Source organism: Danio aesculapii, chromosome 19 (assembly GCF_903798145.1).
Source record: "Danio aesculapii chromosome 19, fDanAes4.1, whole genome shotgun sequence".
Lineage (NCBI taxonomy): Eukaryota > Metazoa > Chordata > Actinopteri > Cypriniformes > Danionidae > Danio > Danio aesculapii.
Window position 1 is genome coordinate 28420680 of NC_079453.1, and position 25996 is coordinate 28446675.

General features: G+C 37.4%; 1 protein-coding gene across 2 annotated transcripts in view; it reads right to left on the bottom strand.

Annotated features, from left to right (window-relative positions):
* The window catches only part of gabbr1b (gamma-aminobutyric acid (GABA) B receptor, 1b), a 226353-nt gene extending 211646 nt beyond the window's left edge, over positions 1-14707 (bottom strand). For both annotated transcript variants that reach the window (XM_056480451.1, XM_056480450.1), the window contains exon 1: positions 13988-14707. The gene's annotated coding sequence lies outside the window, so the exon portion shown is untranslated. The remainder of the gene's footprint in view (positions 1-13987) is intronic.
* Between the last annotated feature and the right edge of the window lie 11289 nt (positions 14708-25996).

Genomic DNA, 25996 nt, shown 5'->3' on the forward strand with positions numbered 1-25996 from the left:
AAGGACAAAAAAAACTCCCTTTGACTTCAATTTATTGGATCCTACATACTCCCCATTTATCTTATCCCCCCAGCTGCAATGCCCCTAAAAGGTATTCAGATATAGGAAGTAGTCTCAAAGGTGATCGTTCCCAAAAATCCCCCCCAAGGCCATTTTCCTGGCTGGATTTGCACCGTGAGAAGCAGGAACTCTGAAGTTACATAAGCCATCAGACAAGATGCTGTTTGAGCATGGCATTCAGCAACATCAACAACTTGAGGGTGGAGGATGCAGTGATTGGTGATGTGCTTTTGTTGTGTGTCAGATGGATTGTAGATGTATAACTTGTGCAAATAAAAGAGCAGAAAGGAGGGCTGAGAGATGGATTCTCCAACAGCTTGCAGTGCTACATACTGTATCATTGAGGCTGAAAAAAGAACATCACGTCGCAGACAAAAGGGACAGGTAAATGCATTACAAGCAAGAGATATTTACATTAGATGTCGCCTATGATGTTGTTGTCTATTAAAAGGAATGTGTCAATAGAGCTACCATTTTAGTACAGCGCTCCTTTGAAATGAATGTGGGACCAAGGTGCAATGGAGGACTAGCCATCCGGAGCGATGATATATACACATATATATACACATACTTGTATCTATGATCTTTAGTTTCCCGGTGGTCAGTATGCAAATATTTTTTTAAGTTACGAAGATATAATTTTACATCAGTTTTCTATATCAATGGATAAGTGACCGCACGGGAATTGCCGACAAAGAGCAGGTGTTTGTGTGCATAGAAATGTATTACCCTCTCTCCCGATTAAATTTGATCTAATCCGTGTCCTGAAACACACGCCCTCTCCTGCTTTCACTTTTAATGCTAACAGAGGGAGTGATTCGTTTGTGAAAGAATTTCCGTTATGAACAACTTGTGTGAACCATCGATATCCCTGCATCTCAATGTGCAGATCCACCTTTCTGACCTAAATGGTATATAACATTTGTAATCTTCAATAATTTAGGGTGGACAGTATGCACATTGAGGCGCAGGCACTGTTATCAAGCTCTCTTATAAGTCACTTCAAAAGGTGAAGTTTAATATTAAACTAATTTCAAGAGGAGCACGTGCTCATGATTGACCCAGCTGGCCCACATTGGCTAATCGTGATCCTTCAATCAAAGGATGCCAAGTCACTATATATATCATCATTTCCTTTCTACAACTATCTTCGTCTGGAAGAAACCCCCCTCCTCCCCTTCTTCCACCTTTATCCAGAATGGGCGGCACGGTGGCCCAGTGACGAGCACTGTTGCCTCACAGCAAGAATACCAATGGTGTCGGGTCCTTGCTGGGCCATCTAGTATTTCTGTGTGGAGTTTGCATGTTCTCTGGTTTCCTCTCACCGTCCAAATATGCTCTATATTACAGATAAAACAAGCCTAAATCTTTGTTCTAATGTTTTTTTCTAATGTCTTACTCTCAGGAAGTTCACCTTGGCCTCAGCAGCGGGGAGTTTGAGATCGACCTGAGCTCAATTTTCCCTCGCCCTGCAAAAGGGGGGAGCCTTGGACCTGGGCTCAGGGCTCTCTCCTGGGACAAGCTATGTATAAATCATGAACTAGCCGTTACTTCACTTAGCCGACAATAATACAAGTTTCTGGCACCGCAATGTCTTGTTGTCATATTTCATTTACATTGTTTGCTAATTCTATTCGACAATCTCCAGCATAAGCCTAAAAATTTGTGCAATTTACTGCTACCTTGCCTTATGGTCAATGAAGTTAGCGACTGTCTTATCATCAATACCTCTACTCGTTCAGACCAAAAGTTCGTAACATACAAAATCATTAAAAAACAAAATCTTACCTGTGAAATGTTATGCCTTTATGCTTTGTTTTGTTTGTTTGCTCGTTACTACACCCGTAAGCATTGCTAAAGTCCAGCATCTTCAGATGGGCTTTCATCTTGACTAAGTGCGATTGAATGACTGTTGTCCTGGGAGCACTGTACAAATGTGGCGACAGTATTGATGCATGCTCAGGGTCCGTATGTGATATCTAGTATATATATCTATGACTTTTAGCTAGCTACTCTCCAACACTCGCAGTCAGCCAATCAACGTACACTTACTGTATATTACTGATACTTCCTATTATGCAGGATTAGATGTTACTCTGATGTGACAGTTAACTTAACCCTCCCACAAAAATGTAAAACTAAAATCCTTATCAGTTCCTGTGGCACAAACTAACAAAAAAGAAGGGATGTCCAGATCCGATCACGCAGTTTCAGAGGGAATCGGACGTTACATTCTGATCAGGACTCAAATATATATGTATGTATATGTATTGTCATTATTTTTTATCACATCTATAGTTATGCAATTGCACAGAGTTAGACCTTTTTCTTGACTTCACACAGAAACAGCAACGCATGAGGAATGACATCACTTGATTCCAGAGACGCTATTAGTTAAATGCCAGCAAAGTAGAACACGGAAGCAGCTTGAAGCGGAAGCGCGAGTCTGCAGTTTGGAGGTATTATAAAGTTGATGATGCCAACATTGCCATAGCAAACTGTGAGATACGTAAACAAGGGATTGCCTCCAGGGTATTTTAAGTTGAGGTGCTATTTGTTTTTATATTAGATTATTTTATATTTACTGTGGCACTAAAGTCCAAAAGTGAAGAATTTATGTTATTTATTACTTGATTGTTCAAGCTACCTTCACAGAAGTGCTCTGTTGGTTAACAGAGTTGTTGAATGTTAAAATAAGGTGAATTAAATAAAAAATAAGGAACATCCTGGATCTGTTTCTTCGCTCTTCTTGAATCTTTTTTTATGTATTATAGAAGTATCGGATCGGGTTTCGGTATAGGTACATACTCAAAATCAAATGACTCAGACTCGAAGACAAAAAAAAAAAACTGATAAGGATATCCCTATCAAAAAGTGGGTCTTTCAGTCAAAAGTTTGTGAAATATGAAAACATTCCTCTGCTGCAAGAGCTCCTGTAGACTACAGAGGAACTGCGCGTTTGATCAAGTCCTGATGTGACAAAGTGCTCTTACTGTGGCACTTATTAGAACACTGCTAGAGTAAAGGTTCAGCATTGATGGACAGTTCCCTAACAACATCCTCTTTCCCACTCTCAGAGCATGGCCAAAATTGAGCTGAAATGGCTTTCTCTGACCTGTGCACCAGAAGCGGCTCCATCGCTTTAAACTGTGTCCAAGCACTGAATACAGTTGATAGACTCCAATCAATTCTGCCACTAAAGCTGTTCCTTGCCATTGATTTTTTGAATTTAATATCATAGAGTGCTTACTTTGCTGTTTATAACACATTTGGATGTTTTTCTAGTTCAAAACCAGAAAATAATTCTTCCCCCTGTAGTGAAGCCAAAAATCCACAAGCTTGAGTATAGGCTTTGCTTGTCTTTGACAGAAAAGCTTGATCAAACATACAGACGGTGCACAGCTTTCATGTGCTCACGCTGTCCGTCTTAAGAAAAAAAATCAATATGCTATATTGAAATAGATTTCTGAAAGACAATTTTTTGCAGTCACTATCTACAAATCCCAGACACCAGGTCTGGAGAAAGACATGGAGAGGAAGGAAGCAGGGAATGGAATCGGGAAGCGAGAGATAGTGGAAGGGGAAATAGAGACGAGGTAGATGAGGGATGGGATTAGAGCGTTGATATGAATCATATTAGTGTCTCAATAGAGTGCTCCAGTCGAGCCAAGCCCGCAATACAAATTAGCACTAGGAAAGGCTATAAGAACGGGCTTAGGAAGCTGACCCTCCGGATTTCAAAGCACCATTGATACGTTAAGTTGCTCCTCCACCCCTGTGGCAGGCAGGTTCAACACTGGAGTGATAGTGAGAACGCTTTAAAGCCTTATCGGCACTGTCAAGTCTCCAAACATCACACTGAGAGTGAAAGCTCACACAGAACAACAGGAAAACAAAAGCAGCATGGGTTGCGTCAACTGCATTCTCCTGTAGGGCTTGCTCAAAGTGCATCTAGTGATATAAACAGAGTCGAGGAGCCCTGTTGGGCATCAGTCCGTACAGACACAAACCTGGAAGTAGCAGTCAATCCGAGAGTAAGAAATCAAACTCAAGAAAGCACATCCAGATGAAGCATCCAAGTCTATGTCTGCGAGTCAGAGTGGGCGGGCGAGAAGGTACAGAGGTGTAGGACTCGCCGAGGCACTGTCTGTTCCTCATCCTCTCAGGGCTCATTGTCCTGACCTCGCATGTCACTCAAGGAAGCGCTTTAACCTGCCGGCTGCATGCGGCAACCCATAACGCGGTTCAATCTGTCAAGCCTCCAGCAATTTGAACGCTCACCGCACCTCTCTGCAATGGTTACAAACCTCAAACCAAATAGGTGAGGAACAAGTTAATTAGCCTGTCCATCAGCGTGGCTTCCTGCACTGTTAAAGCGCCGCTGTAATGGCCATGTTAGTCGAAGCGGCTCTTGATCCGGGGAGTTATTTCGGCCTTTCTTCACCTGGCTTTAGTCAGCAATCACACCGGGTGGATGGCCTCACGAAGTGTTCTCTTCCAGCGATCCGTCTTGTCTCTCAGCACAGCATGGAGTCTGCTGCAGAAGATGGCCAATCACTCATGATGTAAATCTGCATATAAGTGAAGAGTCACTAGAAGTAATACCTATGCTGACGTTTATGCCTGTAATATGACTTGCTTCAAGCAGTTCTAAGTGATTTCTTCAAAATATCAAGGAAATGTCATCGTCTGAGTGATCTCAGGGAATTAGGTGTTCTGAAATATCACTCAGAGAGCCTTAGCCTCTACAAAAATGTGCGGTTGGAATCTTTGTTTAGACACTCTGAAGTGCTTTATGCCTGTCAGTCAAGGCATGCTATTTCATTTTGGCTGGACTCAAGAAGCCACAGACTATAAAGGTCTCAATGGTTCGAGGCATGTTTTAGAAGAAGGGGGAGGATGTGAAGGTTAGGACAATCCCAAGGGCCCTGACCAGAGATGCAGTTTGAAATGGGGCCTGGGATTTCTTTCATGCAATTTAAAAGAGTCTGATCTATATACTGTCCTGGGTATCCTTGAGTAAGGACGTGCCTAATTCAGTGACTAAAGGCCCATTCACATCCTGAATGTTAACAAATCTTTTAATTTAGCCAGAATAGGTAAGTCCACACAGAATTTTTTTAATGATTTAATGGTAAAAAAACTGTAAAAAATAAAATAAAATACAAAAAAATTAAAAAATAATACAGTAAGTTTCCTTAATATATTTCTTAATATTCCTTAATATATTCCTTAACAGAAAGTTTCCTTAATATAATTGGTAAATAACCATAAATTGATTTTCCTGGAATTTCCTCCATATTACACCACTATTTTCTCATCAGTAGATACATTACATCATAGTTTTATATTGCATTTTATGTTGATAAATAATGTTTATTGTATTACTTGATACAACCGCCTGCTTTTAGTGTGTTGTCTGTATAACATTTTTACAACGTGTAAAGGTTAGTATTTAAAAACATTGGTATAATGTTTAACACTGTGGGCCTTATCATACACTCGGCACAATAAGGCGATTTGTTGCTATTTTCAGACCAGCGCAACCCTAATTTTCCCATTTTGTGCCACGTTGTTTAAGTAGTAAATCAATTTGCGCCACTTTGTGAACTCATGGGTGTTCCAATCTAGAAAGGAGGTGTGTTAAGGCGCATTGTTGGCGTGTTGCTATTTTTGAGTAACTAAAATAGACTGCGATATTGAACAGCTGAAAGCTGATCTAAAGTCCAGCGCAGATTGCGTTAGTTCTGCGCCTTAAAAGCGTACATATTGCTTTATACACACAGAATGTACAGCAATTCACAAATATCTTTACATATGAAAAAAAAATTTAAGGATTCAAATATTACAAAAATTATTATTTTCTACGTAAATATAATTTTTTTAAATAATTTGTATAATATTATTATTAGCAGTATTATTTATTATATGCATATTTATATTTGTTTTAATTAAAACAAGCTTTTGGACCATATGGGGCATAAGAATAGGCCGCATGTTTGGATATAACTAAGTTTTTTGACCACACTTTGCTATTATTGTTTATTTATTAGTTTGCTGGAAATTTGAACTAAATTTAGAAATAGTTTTGAATCAAATCTTTGTGCTAATCAAACTAAATTAAATATGTAGGTTGATAGATGTCTTCAGTGGAGTGAGTTTCCAGCGTTTCCTTATCCATAAAAAGCAAAGGAGTAAAGTAAAGAGTAAAAGTAAAGTCAAGAGAAAGTAAAGAGGCCAAATGGAAGATACTCATTCGTTGTCCTCGCTGCAGATGGTCTGCTTAACTGTTTTCTCACTAGTGAAGCATTCAGTTTTTCCACTCTCAAAGTACACCATGTAAATAGCAAATGCACCATGGCGTGACGCAACTGACTCTTAAAGGGAATGGTAGATTAGACTCAGATTTTTTTTAATCCACGTTATGCTCAAAACACACCCATAACTCATTAAGAGAATAAGCCAACTCTGTTAGATCAAGCGCTGGGGCACAAACCTTATTTTTCCGTCCTTAAAATAGCAAAAGTGGATTCAGACATGCACTTATCGCTTTTGTGCCATGCGCTTTAGACTTTGCGCCTAGATCGTTAAAATAGAGCCCATTAAGTTAATGCAATATGGAAGTTTACCCTCAAACATAAACATATCTCTCAATGTTTCTAATGTATTTTAATAGTAAAATTATGGCAACCACAGCTGCCATTTTTATGTATATCTTACAGTTTTTTTTACAGTGTATAAATATAACAGTAATGGCACAATGAGATAATATTATTGTAATCACATTCAGAATGATTTTTGTTTTGTGCTGCTGACAATAAAACCAATGACAGCTAATCAGAATCCCCAAACAAAGGAGCAGAAGACAAAATGCAGAACACACTTATAATAAACAGCGTTATCGTCTATTGCTCTGGATGCTAATTTAGTTTGAATTGTGTTAATGGGTCTGATGGAGCATTCTGGAATGCCAAGCAGCACTAACACCACTATTAAAGGACACTTCGGAACTCATTGGTAGGAATTGTTTATCTGTGGAATGCTTAATCAAAATGTAATATACAGTGCTACCATTTAATTTTAGATGAAAACACAAACAGAATCATTCGAAAACACAGTATTACAAACAACAATAAATAAGAAGGAACAATAAGACCCTTTGTCCTGTGATCAGGCATAAGTGGGGCATGGAAAGCACAATTTCAACCGAGCAAACACATAGTATTGCAGTGTAGAGTAGCAGAAAGCTACTGTTTTCCTCCTAAAACCATGTTGCCTAACCTCAAATTAACCTAGATGCTAGCCCTGCGGCTTCTGTGTTTGCTCTCTGAAGAAGGGTGAATATCTGAGAGGTCATGCTTGTGTTGGTGGCATTTCATTCGTGAATGCTTCCAAAATTTGAGGCAACACAAAATTGGGTTTGGCGAAGCGATGCTCCTTTAAAATCAATACAAATCGTAATGGATCCCATTTACTTTTTAATGCACATTCTTGAGTCTTACTGTGCATGATTCACTGGTGCACATTATTCCAAATAAAAAAAATGTTTGGCTTCATAAACTTCTATCAAACCGTAATAACTTGCTCTTCAGCCTCTGAATCTGAAATGACTTTCCTTTTTAAACGTTGCTCCGAATCTCTCTTGCTTTGAACCCCTCGCCTCCAAGCAGCTGGCTCCATGGCGGTATTTAACGCACACTTTTAAATGATCCAGCCAATGAATAAAATCAATTCCCATTTAAAAAAACGGTGTGGTTGGCAAACATTATTTCAGGATCAAATTAATAGCAGACACTGTGTTTATTCTTCCGCAGGTCATGCTCTTACCGGCAAACTCTGTTAATCCAAACAAAAAACATTTGACTATTGGACAAATATATTGTGCACACTTCAAACAATGGCAATGTTTAACATGCAGCGCTGCATCTTGTTGTTTACCGATTGCTCAATGAACCGCATAAGCATTCAGTGCGCAATCCGATCAATCAGATTAATCAGTCAACGTCTGTTTAGATCTGTTTATCAATCTATAATGAGAGCTGCATATTTATAAATCTCCAACATTAACTGTATGTATTTATTGCTGCTCGTCTCTTGATCTAGATGCATAAATATAGCATTCAATCAGCAGCCCCACATGGACATGATAAAAACTTTATTATTCATCATTCCTCTAATTAAGAGAGTTCGTTAACTCACTCTCTACCCCCGGGGGGGTTTATTTTGCTGATGAACACATAAGTAATACACAACGGAAATGCCAATTAACCCCATTTACGCTTCTAGACACTCCACACCTGCATAAACTGCAATAAAAATACCTCCTTCAACTGACAGATGCCTCATATTCCCAGTAAAACACACCATCAAAACACAAACACAAGAAAAAAAGCACTCTGATGCACATATATGCATAGAAGCTCCAGCATCCTACATGGGTGAAATAGATGGTCATTTAAGACTGAAACCCAAATCGCAATTGCAAATGCAGCTGCAAAAGTGAGTCACACGCTAGGCTGATTGTCAGTTCACAGTATGTGTCAGTTATAAAGGAGATCTGACAGTTTGCATTTTTTGATATGCGAGTCTTCAAAGCAACACCAGGCGCATAACACAGTGGCAGCGAGGCTGAATAACCTATGCTTAAATTACAGGTGCATCAGTCACAAAGCTATCAAATGACTTAAAATGTCAAGGAGAACATCTTAGGAAATAACAACAATATGCCAGACATGCACAAACGGCTTCGGCGAAATGGAATAGTGCCTGAAAGTTGCCACTTACTGACAGAGGCAGCCTTCACAGCATAATTGCTAAATGCCACAAAAGTGCGGCTTAAATAAAATGCACAGGATTCAGTCGGCACCTCCGTGACCCAGAGGAATATACAAGGCTTCACATAAACTGTGCTGTACAAAGGAGGATTTTACAGAGACGCAAATATGCTTGTAAAGCTAGTATATTTGAAGCATAATGTAGTCTAAGTGATCTTTCAGCCTATTACCTACATGCTAAAATTGGTGGTGGATCTCTTATTGTACAAGAAACTGTATCTCAACGAGATCGTTAGGTCTCGTGATTTTAAAGCAATGTTGGATAACATCTTTTACAGGGCAATATGCACTATATAAGCCAGGGGTCACCAAACTTGTTCCTGGAGGGCCGGTGTCCTGCAGATTTTAGCTCCAACCCCAATCAAACACACCTGAATGAGCTAATCAAGGTCTTACTAGGTATATTTGAAACACCCAGCCAGGTGTGTTGAGGCAAGTTGGAGCTAAACCCTGCAGGGACACCGGCCCTCCAGGACCGAGATTGGTGACCCCTGATATAAGCTGTTATTTTGGGTGAAATTGATGAGGTATTTCAGAGTGAAAATTGCTTTTGCATTAAATAATTTGTATGTAAACCTGCAAAGATATTAAATATATCCCACTAATTATAGGTTGTGTATCTTAAATAGAAGTAATACCTTAAATAGTGTAATTTCTCACTACACACAGTTCACGGCTGTCAACAGCCTTCCAAGAAAAAGCTGTTGCCAAAGCAAATAGTGGTCATGCTTCTTTTTAAGACCTTGATAGTTGTGTTAATTAGCCCTAGAATGAATATTACAAACATTCAGTACACTGAAGGCAAGAATATGAACATTGCAAAAAATAGTATACAATAGGCATCAATTTCAGTATTGCCCACATAGAAAATGTTGCAAAAATATTTTGTCATCTAAACTAAAGACATTGTCTAAAACAGCTAGTCAAAAATATCATTTAATATTAAAAAATATTAGATGGATGCTTTTAGGTCAAACAAAATATTCTACAGTGTTTTACAGTAAAGCATCTATTGTCCTTTTTTAAGTTAAACTCTATTATATGCAACCCAGGCTCATTCTGAATATGTACCGCTATATATATTTCTGGAGATCGCGAAATACATCCTAGGAGGTATGTGTTTTTGTGTTCACTTTTTCAGATCTCAAATTTCTCTCGCGAGTGCCATTCGCGTCTGCTGTTCTCGTGTAAATACACAAGAGGCCACTGACGACTGACTGAATGACTGACCGATCTGTCCACCCACCCCCTTCCCTAAACCCAACTGACAGTAGCTATGTTTCCATCCAAAAATGTGAATTAAATTTATGCGCAAAACTGAATTATCGCATAAAAGATGTGCGAATAAAGCAGCGTTTCCATCCAAAGAGTCAAAGAGAACAAAATCATCACTTCCAGATTAACTGGCGCCAAATATCAACAGTAAAAATGGAATTTGCTGTGGTAAGAGAAGCTGCGTGAATCATTTCTTTTTTGTTAATAAATGACTTGCGCCTCAGAAGATAAATGCAGACGCGCAATGAACGCGTGGTGGCGTTTGAAGGCGTGAACATCAGCGCAGATGGTCTTGCCAGTTCTGAAGGTAATTAATAATTTAATAACACTTAAGGCTGATTTTTATTTCTGCGTCAAGCGCACGCGTATGATCTGGCGCAGCCTGTGTGCGGTCGCAAAGCCCTTGTCACGGCTGAAATGGTTAAGGCGTTTTATAATGACCAAAACAAAATTTCTGATGTTTTACAATGTGCTCAGCCTGCTAGTTTACCTATTCAACGTTTTTAAAATGTGTGTGTATTGAAATTTGTTTGGTAAAAGTGTTTTAATCATAGTTTATTTATCGAATAAACAGTTTATCCTACTCAGTTGTGCGCATATGTTTTTTATGCGCATTTTCAACATTTATGCGCATCGTGACGTTTCCATCAACCGATTTTTTTATATGCTCATATCCAAAATGACCATAAAAATAGTTGGATGGAAAAGTAGCTATTGTTTTCAAAGCCATCTAGAAAAAGAAAACTGATTTTTACCACATTTTCAGATCATGTTCTCATCCTGTTATATTATATTTTATTTTTTGCCTATCATTCTTGTTTTACCAGCTTTCTGGAACTGTTCTTCGCCGGATTCGAACCCAGATTCGAAACCGGTCGCCACAGTCAACTCCTCTCTACGTCTCAAGTCCGCCAACATACCAGGCGAGCTACTGGGCAAACTGGTAACAGTGGGAAAAAAAACATCCACCCAGAGATAAGCGGTCAGCTAGCAGCAGAAATAAAACAGAAGCGTCCAGAGGCCCCATACCACCCCATAGCGTTCATTTAAAGGACAAATGCAGCCAAATTCATGCAGACAAATTCACGCTCTCATTTAGGGTCTTAAACAATTAGTTTTTGAGGAAAAATTTAATTATTTCAATATTTAAATCAATCAATTTATTAACTTTATATTTTTGAATTATGTATTTTAGTATTAATGTTTAGTTTTAATACAATTAAATTAGTGTTATATAGTGTCTTCATCTTATCATGAGCTGAGAGTACAATTCTGTTCGTATAGGGAAACAAACTATATAATTGTGCCTTTAAAGCTGCCAAATTGGTCTTTTACAGTACAATTTTCTACCCAAATGTGCTATAAAAGGTACAAAAATGTAACTTTTAAACCTGAATCTGAATGTTTGTACCTTTATAGCCCATTTAGGTAAAAAATTGTACCCTACGGACCAATTTGGGACCTTTAAAGGGACAATTATATATTTTGTTCCCTCTAGGAACAAGATTGTACCCTCACTGTACCTTTTTTTTTTACAGTGTAACGTATACGGAGGTACGTTTTCACAATGAGTTGATTATATAGTAGCCTTGAAACTGTATTATTAGAAATTTATATTTATTTATTGATAATGTTAATGAATATCATCATAGAGTTAAGATATTAGAGTTTGGTTTAGGGTCTATTGCATCTTGCATACAATTATGATAGCTTACTGCTATTATTATAAAATAAATACCTGCAATGTAAAACTGCAAAATAATACATAAAAACAATATTTATGCTGTAAGTTTGGTAATTAATTCATAATTACCATTCTTGTTATTATAAAAATTTTACTGATGTCACATAAATTAAAGATGTGCCACATGTTTTCTAAATCAGCTAGTCTAAAATGTTATTATTTTATATGATCTTATATACGCTTTTAATAAAACACCAAAAATGAGACCTTGGTTGTGTATGAAAGCCTGTAGATTCATATGTGCTCAAAAAGATGTGACATTTACACATGCTCCCAAAAGCCTCTCTTCCTTTCTATAACACATGAAATTAATGTTTATACAATGCTGAAAGAGCCATTCAAAAAGCTGAGTACATTGAGGTATTGCATCATGTTCAGTCCGTGTTTGTTACATGTGCACGAGTGATAAGTAGGCCCTTTAAAGTAGCACATATTCTCCCTTTACTATGCATGAAACACAGACTGACACTCACGCATCACATGCGTTTCAATCAGATATATAACAACTGTAGCACAATAACAGAGATTCTGTTTCACATCAATATTCAAAGCGAACAAAACAATCAAAACCAGTCAACCGCCACCTTCACACCATCATCTGTCTTGCAGGACCAGATGAAGTTTATTTGATACATTCATTTCATAAAGCATTATACCGATGAAGGGATCAGTGAAAAGAGAAACTGATTAAAATAAGGAAGACATTGCAGTGTAAAGGCTCTCTAGAAACCTGCAAAAAGAAACTCTGAATTATGTGTGTTTCCCAATCCTGTCCCTGAAGGGCCCTCAGCAATACACATTTGAATGCCTTTCTTGTCTATTTTACCCTAAATCTAACATTTAATAACACCGGCAGGAAGCTGCAAGCATTACACAAGTCATTTTGAGGTAGTATAATTTCAAAAAATGTTTTATTATGTTAGCATTCATTGAACTAACAATGAAAAATTCATACACTGCATTTATTAAGTTTAAAGTTAGCTTTAACATACTAATTATTAAAAATCCAGTAGTATTGTATCCAGTACTGTAAATTAACATCAACAATGTAATTTTTACAAAAATTAATAAACGCTGTGAAATATGTTGCATGTTGTTAATCCATGAAACTTAACGCAACAACAATTAATATTGTGAGAGCTGCCAACATTTGAATCTGTCATACCAGAACATAATCAGTGTAATTTATGACTACAATGGCCTAAACATAAACTAAATTCCATAAAATGTAGAAGAAAAATACAAATGTGATGGATTACACAAATAATGTACAATTTTACTTCAAATTTGCATAATTAAATATATTTGCACAAGAGTATTTTTTAAATTATAAGAAAATTAACAATTTCGATTTAAAAACCAACACTACTGCACAGTAATTTATAGTAAACTATATATTGTGCTTTATATATATATATATATATATATATATATATATATATATATATATATATATATATATATATATATTAAGATTATATATTAGATTATATATTAAATGCTTTGTAATTGTACTACTAGAAATTTAAATACTTGATATGTATTTATTAATATTTAACTATAATAATTCATTAATATATAACTATTAATATAGATTTAAGATATTGGAGTTTGGTTCAGGGTCAGTTGCATGCAATTACAATTAACGTATACTGTAAGAATGGTGCCTTATTCATTATTACTGTTATCATTATTATAAACATTGTATTAATTTAAGATTTTGGAGTTCAATCAATTGTGTTAAATAATAGAGGCTGCCAAAATGTGCTGTGGAGCTCCAGGACCCGGATTGAGAAACACTGATATAAATCAGCTGTCACCAGTTTCAGTACCACGGACAGCGACCATTCAAACCTTAAGACTCGAGTAGACAAATCCCTTCAAGTCAACTTGCATTCAATTGTGTCCATTTAAATAACGTTTTAGTGACACTCCTACACTAAAGCATCTGTGTGGAGTCTCCAAACTGTAAAGAAACCTCATAATAATGACACGCATTCAATTAAACAGCTCCACTGTAAGGTAGATGAGACCCCTGACGAGAACAATTATTGCACACAATTATATTACTTACTGCGTCGTGCAGGCTCTTTTGGGAACGGTGTGCGAGTAGAGATGCTCCTTCAGGGATGCTTGATAAAGCCAACGTGTGTGTGTGCGTGTGTGTACGTGTGCGTACGACAGGTAAATAAATACGGTCGTTTAATTGCTCGCGCTAGGCGTTCACTACTCACAGCTTCGTATTAAACTTCAGCTGTCTCTCTGCGCGTGAAATTGCTCTTGTACGATTAATATTGCGTGCGTCGCGATTCGACATGTGCGAGAGTCACCTTGCACGATTGCTTTTTAGATAATCGGGTAATTAAATAACAGTCGAATGTTTGTACATTACAAAACAACCATAATTGAAAACCCAAGATTTACAGTTGTGCTTCGCGTTAATGTATTGCTCGATTACAACCAATGACAACAAACACGACAAAGCGCACACGAGAAAAGAAGCAATTACGAGTTGTGTTACACGTAAAGCATCACACACTACTGTTTACAAACGGAAAAACGTACCAATATCAGACGCCGATGTACTTGCCATGATTCCGTCGTCTAAAAGACTTGCAGGTAAAAAACAAATACCAAATATCGATGGCAATTAAACGGCTCATGAGAGTATCCTCTGTGGAAACATGTCGGGGATGAATGTATATAAATATATGATGTAATATCGGCAAAAAAGCAAGACGGCAGCTACACACGGACGGACGACGACGGCTCACGGAGCCTCCCTCTCCTGCCTCGCGCTCTCTCTACTGTCCCTCGCGACGTCACAGGGCAGTGCTGCTCTCTCTCTCTCTCCCTCATCTGCAGTCTGTAGTCTGTGCAGTCTGCACACTACATGAAGACACCGCCGGTGTATAGAGTGGGAATTAAAGCGCTCATTGGCTGACGGAAAGACAGATGGTGCGCTCATATCCCAGATAAATAGTGCAGACCTCCTCCCTGCGCAGGGTGGATGAGCCAGTGGAAGCCCGTGGTCTCCAGATCTCCTCTTCTAGTGAACTGTCACTTTGATGTATGTAGTCATTCTGTCACTGTATTATATTCATTCGGCGAATGGAGCATCTTGATTCTTTTGCAAGGAACAAAGCTGGTAAGAATTGGATTGCTGCCCTTAATCTGTGGGATGGTTTTACAGGGCACTTTTCATCTGGTCCAGACTGTCAGACTATTATTTGAACACCAGGCTTATCCAGGTTTGGAGACCAGTTTAAGCCAGTTAACCATCTCACCTTTTTATCTAAATCAGGGTTGGTGCTTCACAAGTGGGTAACACTTAATGCTACTGGACTTTAGAAAGTTTTAAACTCAACATCTAAAGCCACCTAAGGAAAAACAAGTGATTTTAGCAGAAATATACACTCACCAGGTACTTTATTAGGTGCCTGTTAACAGAAATATCAAATCAGCCAGTCCAATGGAAGCAATTGAATACATTAACGCATGTAGATATATAGACAATCTGATCAATTTTAAACCCGGCAAAAGGAGTTTAATTGGTCGACCCATGTTTGATTCCCGGTTTCTGTCTTTTGTCGATCCTTCCCTTCTCTCTCTGCACCCCTCACTTTCCTGTCTGTAATCTCTACATCCTGTTCATTGAAGGTGAAAACCATGAAAAAAAATATAAAAAAAGGTTTAATTGAAGATTTTTCAATGCTAGACAAGGGGGTCTAAGAAACCTACAGTCATGTGATAATTTAAGACGCCTCATTGAATGTCATGTTTTGTTTTGGTTTTTTTTGTATAAGGACATAATAAAAAAAACAAATATGACCCTTGCCCTCCTAAAATTGTAAGATAAACAACATCCCATGACATCTCAAACCGTCTCATTATTTACTTAACAAAATAAGGCCAAATTGGAATTTCACAGGGGGTACTAACTTTTTCACATTACTGCATTTCACAAAATGCTTATCTATTTCTAACCATCTACAGGCGTACTGAGAACGATTTGTGCTGAAAATCCAGCCTGATCTCACGAGAAAACGTAAATATTTTACGTTTTGTCAGTTTAGTGGCTAATTCAATGAGTTTAGTCGTACGAAATTGTACAGTTTTAAAAAGGAGGAGTGGCACCTAATTCCAACCCCTAAACCCAACCGTCATTGGGGGATGAGCAAATCGTACTAAATTATATGAATTAGATCGTACAAATTCACTCGAATTAGCCACTAAATCAAAAAGTTACGAATTTCCATGAGATTGTGTTGGAAAATCCCTTGTTGATACCAGAGATACAGTACAGAATGAGGAGAGCATACTACAAGCTTTGCTGTCAGCAGAGAACAGCAAACTGAGCCTACAGTTCACACACCAAAATTGGACAACATTAGACTGGGGAAAGGTTGGCTGGTCTGATGAGCATCAGTTTCCACAGTGGCATTCGAATGGTAGGGTCAGAATTTGGTGTAAACAACATAAAAGCATGGATCCATCCTGCTTTGTGTTAACGGTTCAGGCTGCTGCTGGTGTAATGGTCTGAGGATTTTTCCTCTTTGCACAATTTGGGCTCCTTACCAACAGAGCAAAATGAAATGGCACAGGCTATCAGAGTATTGTTGATCATGTCCATCTCTTTATGACCACTACTACCAGGATAATGCACAACAATCAAATCACATCAAAAGAGGCTTCTTGAACATGACAATGAGATTACTATTCTCAAATGACTCCAAAGTCAGTAGATCTCAATAACAGAGCACCTTTAGGACGTACTGGAAAAGAAGATTTGCATAATGGATATGCAGCCAACAAATGCAAATCATATCAATGACTGATGGTGAAGCTGTCATGTAAGACCAAAATCAAAGACCAAAATCTCAGAGCAATGTTTTCAGCTCCTAGTTGAATCCATGCCATAAAAATAAGGCAGACCAGTTCCAAACTGTTTTAGGCAAGTTTCATTATGCTTTTTAAACATATAAACATATAAACATATATTATATTATATTATATTATATTATATTATATTATATTACATAAGCTAATTTGTTCTATACAACCATAATTAATTTTTACAGATGTTTTTTTTAGTAAATGTCTGAAACCCAAGAATCCTTAAGTATTTTAATTTCTTCCCTGCATCATTTTAAACCTTAAGTTTACAGTCTAAGTCATCGTATCTTTAATACATGTCAAATATCCAAGTTACATCATTATATGTGCATGCAGACTTGCAACAGACATTTCATTTACTGTTCCTCTATAATGAGCGATGATTATTTTGGCCAAGGCTGTGTTGTGTGTAACAACAAAGACATTAAAAACCAAAGCCTATAAACCTTAGCTTACCTAAAACTAAAGCTGTTCAGTTGGTTGTTCTATTATTCAGCTGGAAATGAGCATTTCTGAGTCGTAGATAAACCTTAGGAAGTGTCTATGGTGTATTCCAAAAGTTCATTCACAATTTCTGATTAAAATTAGGGCTTACATTACTTGAAGAATTTCACATAATAACTAAAACATGAGTTTTTAAAAGACAATGTGGTTTGTTTGTCTTTGTTTTGGAGAGCATTGCATTAAAAAAAAAATCAATAATTTAATAAAAGAAATATATAAAAAAAAAACAAGGACAAAGTTTCAGCTAAAAATCGTTCATGCTCTATTGAAGAAGAAGAAAAAGTCATCTTTGGCCTGAGGGTGAGCGAACTTACAGTACATTTTAATTTTTGGGTGAACTGGCCAATTTATTTAACTCATAACCTTAAACTGCTATTGTAAAAACCTGCAGCATTAGAAATTCCCAAAGAAACATGTGGACAATGGGCAGGGGCGGATTTAGTGATTTGGGGGCCAATGCAATGCCAATTAGCAATTCCGGCCATGTGGCCCGAAAGTCCTAAAATGCACCTTTTGTACTTTAATTCATTTTTAATTAATTAATTTAGCTGTTTTTATTCTTATATCACCCAATTTCATTTTCTACATTTTGTCAAAAATAACAACATGTAAAGCATCTTGTAAAACTTTTGAAATGCTTTCTTTTCTTAAAATGGATTCACAACTAAAAATGATATAAACTATTTAGTTTTTAAAACTAAATCTTTACCTAATTTGACTGCTGGAATGCTCCTTGATTGAGGGTGGGGGACACATTTGTGCATTTGCGATGTAATAAACCTTAAACTTATTTTTTTAGACCCTCATATATAAAATATGATAGAAAATTATGTTATATATAATTTATAGGTATCATTTATACTTTTAGGTATTTATTTTGGGGCCCTCAAATTTCCTGGGGCCATAAGTGGCCGCTTACCTTACTTATTGGTTAAATGCACCCCTGCCAATGGGATATATGCACACGAACTTTAAAATAATCATAATCTTTAAAATAATATCATATTATAAAAATAGCAAATATATAACTGAGGCTTGTGACACAACAATCACAGTGAAGCATTCATTAAATCCTTATTTTCCTTAGAGTGAAACAAATCATCCACCCGTATAATTGAGTAGTGGAGGGGCACCAACAAAAATATAATTTGTAGCTTTTTTTTCTTGGAAAAAATATTTTTTGAAACAAATTTGGTTCGCTATAATTATTATCTTAATTTTGATGTATTTTTTGTTGGTCAGTTATCTATAACACAAATAACAAATAACATTTGAGGTGATGCGCTTCAATTTTAGAGAAGCCTATATTAAAATGTTTTCACTATTATTGACAAGTTTGAATAAGCAGGAAATGCTTTTGCAATGCATTCGCGGCACTGAACATGTTCCCAGATTTCCTAGGATGAACAAAGTCTTTCAGAAGGATGAGAGAATTCAGAAACTCCAACACAATCTCACGGCAATTCGTAACGTTTTGGTTTAGTGGCTAATTCGTACGAATTCATATGATCTAATTCGTACAATTTAGTACGATTTGCTCATCCCCCAATGACGGTTGGGTTTAGGGGTGGGGTTAGGTGCCATGCCTCCTTTTTAAAATCGTACATTTTCGTACGTCGGAACTCATACGAATTTGTACGAATTAGCCACTAAACTGGCAATATGTAAAATACTTACGTTTTCTCGTGAGATCAGGCTGGAAACTCGTGAGAATGGAGATGTCTGCATATTTGTGCCAGTCTGTTAGATAAAATTGCTTAAAACACCTTAATATTTTAGAAAAAGTAGTTAAAGTTTGCATAACCAACGATTAATATTATTATCCACCCTTGACCCACCCTTAAGTAAAAATGCAGCCTAATTTTTTTAAATTACTTGACTAGCGCATTAAAAGCAGCACCCGCTAGGATAACCTAGTAATTATGTGCTCCTATTGCACAGTGTCATCCATGTGACGGAACTTGTCATGAAGAACGAGAAAAAAATTAAACATGCTAGACTTTCTGCTTGTGAGGCATCCCAGGCATGGTATCGGTTGTCGTAAACTATGCCACGTTACACGAGAAGAAACGATTGAATCTTGTGTCACGATGCATATTTGTCGTTTACGAATCCCCACGACACATCAGGTAGCAAAGAATTCTGACCCAGATTTGATAAAAATCTGTCACAGCAGGCATTCATCCGGCACTAGCATACAGCATGTGGGCCAAACATGGCCCCGGTTTGGCAGAGGTGGCACCGTCTTTACGTCGATACACAATGGGTCAGATTTAAAATGTAGTATTTGGCCCAGATGTTAATAATTGATATGTGGGCCATGTAAGTTTGGCCTATCTTGAGCCACATTTTAAATACATTTTTATTATTTTCAAATAAAGAAAATAAATTCTAACAATCAGGTCGCTTTAAGAAAAAGCACGCCCATAGCACGCCTAAAGCGCAATGATTCATGGGTTTATCAATTCATTGCAGTCGTGATACACAAACATATCTGGCCCAGTTCAGGCTCAGTTATGGCTTATTAACTTGGCTGAGACTTGGCCGAGATATGGTCCATGTTTGGCCCTTGTCTGGAAGCCAGACTTGGTCTAGTCATGTACCGTATTTCACTGCAGCATGTGGGCCAAGCAAAAGCTGATTGAGTGGGCCAGAGCTGGACCAGAGATATTTTGCTATGTGGGAAGGAAACCTACGTCAACCCCACGTCAAGGAAATTGGTGTGAACTATTTAAATGAATGTATTTTAATGACATTACAGCATCGATGCTGTAAAAGTAACCTAAGGAAATTAAAAATAGTCATATTAAGCTTTCACCAGAAGTTCATCATTGGCAGAAAAGCACTAGCTGTGCATATACCCCATTAGGATTTACGAATTCGACTACAAATTGACGTAATGATCGAAAAGCTTTCGGCATTCCTTTGAATTAATTTTAAAAGTTAGCGTCTTGTTTTGAGCTCGGGAATGGAAGACTTCCTCTATCTGAGAGTGCTGCTCTGAATCCTGTGTCTCTGTTCTTGGCAGTGGAAGCCAAGAGGATGAGTCATGCTGTTTGAAAATGATATCTCACTATTCGATGAGAGCAGCATTTATCATGTGAGTGAGGGTGCAGGCAAACATTTAATTATAGAGCTAGTCCATTAGGATGTCAACACCTCAGCAGTCTCTTCCCACAAAGTCAATAACGACCTTTAAAACTTTTTGATTTGCAGGGAAGGAATGCAACGCAATTTTCATGCCTGCAACAACCGGCAGCGCGCCGAAGGAAATCAAATGGTCGGCCATAAGTAAAGCCAGACCACTGCCACATCTCATTTCATCAGAGGATCACCCTGCAAGTCTTCCGAGCATTAGTTCTGTGCTCTCCCATTAGAGCGAAGGGAAATTGGACAGTGTGCAGTGGGCTGCAGTAATTACTCATACAGACGCTGTCACACTCATGACAATAGATTGTCCTTGCTGAGCGCAAACAGAGGAGTACAGTAGGATAGGGAGCACTTCATTATTCCCTGCTGCAAATGTTTTTATACAGCCCCCTTTCAAGGAGCTCTCATTTACATATACAACGGCACACAGTGGAAGCAAATCATTTACATGAGTCCATAACCGCTATAGTTTCACTGTAGGGGATACGTGCTCGCACAAGAGGTGCTGTTTCCACACACCAGTAGGCCTATTACCATTCATTTGGAAGAGGAAATCGTATCGCTCTGTACAGTATTGGTTTACGTGTTATGAATAATTGGCAGAATTAATTTCTAGCAATTATTTTTAGTTTTGCTTGCTAAAATGGGCTTAATTCATTCTTCACCATATGTGCTATGCCGGAACGAATCATACCTCAAATAATGTGGCCTGTGCTGATGTTTCTGTAACTGATTACATTTAGAATTTTTACCCTCTATCAGACACACACCTATAGCTACACCCGAGCAGGAAGCTATTAGAACAATGTAAATTGTGCTAGCAGAAAACATGTTCTTTTATTTGGATTTTACAATCGATATGAATATATTAGCCAGGCAAAAAGACAAATAGACAGATTGATAGATAGACAGATGGAAAAATAAACAGATGGACAGAAAGCAGGATGGATGGACACAAAGGACGTTGGATAGACAGAAAGATGGATGGTTGAATGAATGTATGGATGAATAGAAAAGATGGACAAACAGGTAGATGGATGGAATAACAGATGGACAGAAAGATAGATGGATAGAATGGATAGACAGAGCAATAAAATTATGAATGGACAGACAGGTGGACGAACGGATGGATGTACGGATATATCGCCAGAATGATAAATTGATAGATGGACTGATGATAGATCGATCGACAGACAAAGAAACAGATAGAGCGATGAAACGACAGACATACAGCAACAGATAGATAGATAGATAGATAGATAGATAGATAGATAGATAGATAGATAGATAGATAGATAGATAGATAGATAGATAGATAGATAGATAGATAGATAGATAGATAGATAGATAGATAGAGTGATAGCATGACAAATGAACAGATAGGGCAATAGAATTATAGACAGACAGATAAAGTGATAAACTGACAGACCTATTGAAAAAACGATTGAAGGATATATTAATGGTCAAACGGATGGACAGAAAAATGGACAGTGGGATGGATGGAACAATAGATGGACAGAATGATTGATCAATCAACAGACAGAAAGAGACACAGAGTGATAGAATGACAGACAGACAGACAGATAGAGCAATAGAATGACAGATGGATAGATAGAATGATAGTATGGCAGAAAGATGAATGGATGGACAGACAGATGGATAGAACAATAAATGGACAGAATGAAAGACAAAGAAACAGATAGATAGATAGATAGATAGATAGATAGATAGATAGATAGATAGATAGATAGATAGATAGATAGATAGATAGATAGATAGATAGATAGATAGATAGATAGATAGATAGATAGATAGATAGATAGATAGATAGATAGATAGACAGACAGACAGACAGACAGACAGACAAATGGATGAACGGTTAATGGAACAATAGATAGAAAAAACGATAGAATAATAGATTGATGATAGACAGAGCAATAAAACAATAGATGGAATGATAGATGGACAGAACGATAGATGGACAGAATGACAGATAGATCAACAGACAGAAAGAGACAGATAAAGTGATAGAACAGACAGACAACAACAGATGGATAGATAGAGTGGTAGAATGACAAACGGACAGATAGGGCGATAGAATTACAGACAGACAGACAGAGCGATAAACTGACAGACATATATAGAATGATAGAATGACAAAAGGATATATAGATGGACAAACAGATGGACAGAAAAGTGGAGAGATGGATGGATGGAACAATAGATGGGCAGAATGATAGATCAATCCACAGACAGAAAGACAGAGTGATAGAATGACAAACAGACAGACAGATAGATAGAGGGATAGAACTACATATAGTAGGATAGATAGGCCGATAGAATTGCAGACAGACAGAGTGATAAAATGTCAGATGGATAGATAAAATGACGGAAGATAAAAAATGGACAAATAGAAAATGGATAGAAAGATAAATGGACAGAATGATGGATAGATGGATGAAATGATAGATGGACAAAATGATAGATCAATCGACAGACACAAAGAAACATATAGAGCAATAAAATGACAGACAGACAGATAGAGCGACAGAACAAGATGGATAGAGTGATTGAACAAATGGACAGATAGAATTATTGAGAGACAGGGTGATAAAATGACTGACATATAGATAGAATGATAAAATGATAGAAGGATATATGGATGGACAAACAGATGGACAGGAAAATGAACTAACGGTCGGATGGAACAATAGATGGACAGAACGATAAAATGATAGATCAATGGATAGACAGAGCAAAAAAATAATGCATGGATGAGTGGACAGATGGATACACGGATGGATGGAATGATAGATGGATAGATGGACAAAATGATAGATCGATCGACAGACAGAAAGAAACCGAAAGAGTGATAGAATGGCAGACAAATAGATGGAAAAACAAACTGAAAAAACAATAGATGGACAAAAAGAAGAATGGATAGACAGAAAGATGGATGAATGGATGGACAGATGGATGGATAGAAAGGATGGACAGACAGATAGATGGATAGAACACATGGACAGAAATATAGATGGACAGAACTGATGATGAATGATAAAATGATGAATAGATGGACGGAGAGGTGGACGAACGGATGGATGGAATGATAGATGGGCAGAACGATAGATTCATAGATAGACAGAATGACAGATCAATCGACAGACAGAAAGAGACAGATAGAGTGATAGAATGACAGATTCAACAGCTGGATAGATAGAACAATAGAACAACAAATGAACAGTCAGGGCGATAGATTTACAGACAGACAGACCAATAAACAGACAGACAGATAGATAGGTAGAATGATTGAATGACGGAAGGATATATAGATGGACAGAAAAATGGACGGTCAGATGAATGAAACAATAGATGGACAGAATAATAGATCAATTGACAGACAGAAAGACAGACAGACAGACAGATAGATAAAGCGAAAGAATAACAGATGGATAGATAGAATGATAGAAGTATGGATCAATAGACGGACAGATGGACAGAAAAATAAATGGGCAGAATGATAGAACGATAGATAGAACGATAGATAGATAGAACGATAGATAGATAGAACGATAGATAGAACGATAGATAGATAGATAGATAGATAGATAGATAGATAGATAGAACGATAGAACGATAGATAGATAGATAGATAGATAGATAGATAGATAGATAGATAGATAGATAGATAGATAGATAGATAGATAGATAGATAGATAGATAGATAGATAGATAGATAAATAGATAAATAGATAGATAGATAATTGAACAGATAGGGCAAGAGACAGACAGACGGACGGACGGATGGATAGACGGACAGACAGACAGACAGACAGACAGACAGACAGACAGACAGACAGACAGACAGACAGACAGACAGACAGACAGACAGATAGATAGATAGATAGATAATTGAACAGATAGGGCAAGAGACAGACAGACGGACGGACGGATGGATAGACGGACAGACAGACAGACAGACAGATAGATAGATAGATAGATAATTGAACAGATAGGGTGACAGAATTACAGACAGATATATAGATAGAATGATAGAATGACAGAAGGATATGTGGATAGATGAATTTGATGGACAAAAAATGTATGGATAAAACAGATGGATAGAGTGATAAAATGACAGATGGATAGATAGTATGACAGAAGGATGGACAGATAAATAAATGGCCAGAATGATAGAACGACAGACGGACGGACGGACGGACGGACGGACGGACGGACAGACAGACAGACAGACAGACAGATAGATAGATAGATAGATAGATAGATAGATAGAATGACTGGATTGGATGGATGGATTGATTGATGGATAAATGGATGGACAAAAAAATTATGGATGATAGACAGACAGGTGAATGCAAGGTCAGATGGAATGATGGATAGACAGAATGGTAGATTAACAGGCAGACAGATAAAAAAGTAAATGGGCAGAATGATAGAATGATAGAACGCTAGATAGATAGATAGATAGATAGATAGATAGATAGATAGATAGATAGATAGATAGATAGATAGATAGATAGATAGATAGATAGATAGATAGATAGATAGATAGATAGATAGATAGATAGATAGATAGATAGATAGATTGATTTCATGTTTTACCATTTTGTAAAGAAGAAGTGAGATGTAGTATGCAGTAGTGAAAAGTAAAAGCATGAAGTTTGTAAAAGAAATCTTCTGAATTATGTCAGGGTCAGTTTTCTGAAACCCAGACTTCAGATAAATCTTCTTTAACCAAGCCAACAGTTACACAGACCAAAGAGACGACTTACCCTGCTCTTCCTGTTTCTGGATCAATTCTGTTCATCAGAACAGAGATCAGTCTTGATCTCGCTCTCCCTTTTTCTCCAGCTCAGAACAAAGACCTCCACTGGTCAATCTATTTCAAGGTTGTTCACAGACAGCAAGATCAGTGGGATCTATTCCATTAGGCCTGACAGTAGAGTTATCACCCTGATGCAAGCGCACTCGCTCTGTAACACACAAGAGCATTTCAATACTTTTCCTATTAGCAATATTTCAAAAATATAATTCAACAACTTTTTAATACAGTGGGCGGCTTGGAGGCTCAATAGTTAGCAATTTCACCTTACAGCAAGAAGGTCATTGGATCAAGTCTCGGCTGGACCTATGGAACATTCTGGTAAGCGCTGATGTTGAAGGTATTTGTTCCTATACTATGGCTACCATTTCCAACATCCTTTCAAACATTTTTCCTTTGTGTGCAGCATAATAAAAATAAGTTATAAATGTTTGGAACTACTTCGGGGTGAGAAAATGGCATGCAGGGTGCATTTTCATTTTTGGGTACACCATCTCTTTATACAACAATTAGAGTTGCGAGCATCGCATCAATGATAGAAACTATATGTTTATAAATGAGTCATGATGTATGAACCTACAAACAGTCCAGTCTGTAATGTACCTACCCGAATTGACAATCAAAAGAAGCCATTTCCTCATGTGTTTCCCCTCAGGTATCCCAAGAGTGAGTCAAAAAGAGAAATTTCAA